Source organism: Loa loa (assembly GCF_000183805.2).
Source record: "Loa loa unplaced genomic scaffold supercont3.414, whole genome shotgun sequence".
In the NCBI taxonomy this organism is placed as follows: Eukaryota; Metazoa; Nematoda; class Chromadorea; order Rhabditida; family Onchocercidae; genus Loa; species Loa loa.
The window spans coordinates 9,500-11,833 of record NW_018108594.1 but is presented as its reverse complement, the minus strand read 5'-3'; positions in this window follow the sequence as shown (position 1 = coordinate 11,833).

The following is a 2,334-nucleotide window of genomic DNA, read 5'->3' as shown; positions in this document are numbered from 1 at the left end:
AAAAAAAAAACTTTAGTTTTGTGGAAATAATTAGTAGACGGAGATGAGATGGTGTTTTTTTCTTCTTTAAAGTAAATTTTTTATAAAATAACTTTGTGTTTTTTTTCTAACTTTCAATAATTACGGTTAAAAAAGTGACAAGGCAGAAAGAGAAAGTTAGTAATTAATTGTGAATAAAACCGACCTGTTTAGAAATTTATGAGTTATAATATGTTACATCATTCATATGATATGATATCTTTGCAAACGTAATAGCTGAAATTGGTTAAAAATACGGTAAATATCTATGTAAAGTGTTGTTTTTGAGAAATAATTATGACTAAGTTTGAAGGGAAGCCAAATGTAGGAACAAATTTCATCCTTCCATTCTTTTTTGTATGTGAAGAACTACACTTTTATCTTCTCGTGTTAGATTCAATTACCCTAAATTATGGCTAACAGGATGAACCAAGGACGACGAAATAATGACGAAACTAATCGTTAGATCTTCCTTCCATTGATGCCCTCAATGGGATGCATTTTGTCGGAAACGATGACTTCACTTGCTGACGATACAGACGTCTATTTTTTTCAGTTCTACGACTGTCATGTCATCTCATCATACGAATAATGCTGCGAAAAAGAGGTTATACCAGGCTATGCAAAAAAATATTTTTGAAAGTGGAGAACAGTGACCATGAGATGCAATGTTTGTAACGTTTACCAAGCAGCTTGTCCTTATGAATTCAATTCCTTTTCAGATCATAACAATATCTGATATTCCAGGGACAGTTCTGATTCATGTATAACTGCAAAATGACACTCTTTGGCGTTTACCACTCTCTCTATCCAAAGTTGTACATAATTTTAATTCTCTCATTTCCCTTAATCTCTTCCGTAACTTATTACATTTGGTATGGTTAATTTTCGTTTCTGAACTGATAAGCATGTAGCTTTGTTATGAGACAGTGATATTCGGGCATGCTATCATCAATTATTAAGAAGTTGGTTATTATGAAGAATATTTAAAATCAACATTATTATTAGAATCGGACCATTGTAAGTTCCAACATAACATATTTTAGAGAAGTTGGAAAAAAAATAATCTCGCATATTTCACAATTCGCTTACCGGATTTTGCATAGTTTGATCCATCTTCATTCACTGCTGCTGTAACTAAACGATCATAGCAAAATTCAAAAATTCTACAAGAAGAGTTTTTTAGAAACTTTCTTTGCAACAATACTTTAGTGCCATGAGTTGCACAAGATCACAGACCTAAACTTGAGGAACCTCTGATCGTATCAGTGAATATGTTCATCACTACAATTTGAATGTTTCTATAGACAACCTATTATTAAGTAGTATTATTTAACCAAGTTTTTGATTTCGATTTTTTGAAAATAACTCTTTTCACTTAAATATAATATTTGTAATTTGAGAATAGACAGGAAGTTTATATACAATTACAAAGAGAACAACGATATAATTTATTACAGTTACAACATACTTCCTCGAAATCATTGTTATTTTAAAGCACACTTAATAATAACTTCTCATTTCATAGTTTATATTCAGCTTCAAACAAACTATCGGTGAATATCCAAAGTGCTAAATTTCTGAAGAATACAATTTTAAATTATTCATTACAGCACATCAGGATTATGAACATGATTCAGAAGAGCACTATTACTGTAAATAGAAAGTAAATGGAAATGATCGAGATCCAACAGCTAACTAATGGACAAAAGAAATTGAAACAGTTTGTGAAGGTCAATCCGTGAGTCTTAGTCTTTCAGTTATATTAAAATTTAAAGGATTTAAATTTGAAACTTAGCATTTTAAAAACTAAATATTTTCTCAATATGCTATCTAATAGATAAATGACAAAAATTTGACGTAATAAAAAAATCAAGAATTCCCAATCTTTGCATCCTTCCAGTTGTTTCATGTCGCTCTTTTGTATGTTTTGTATTTTCATATTTAATTATTCTCTGTGTGGTGCGTGCTTTTCTTATTAAATTAATAAAATTGCTGAGATAAACGTTTGGATGTTTGTGATTGAAAAAGAATGGTTGAGGTCGTCGATGGACACGAGACTTTTATTTGACTGTGACACTTCTGTGATGCATGCTGCCTTCTTGTTTAATGATCGTTCGAAATCTTCTTAAACTTACAAAATACAGGAAGATAAAGAAGCTGTTTTGTTATTTGAAATTATATTTTCAATAGTGCAAGATATTTTATTGACGAACAATGAATTGATAAGTGCAGTAAAATAATCTCAATGAATTGATAAGTGCAGTAAAATAATCTCAATGAATTGATAAGTGCAGTAAAATAATCCAATGAATT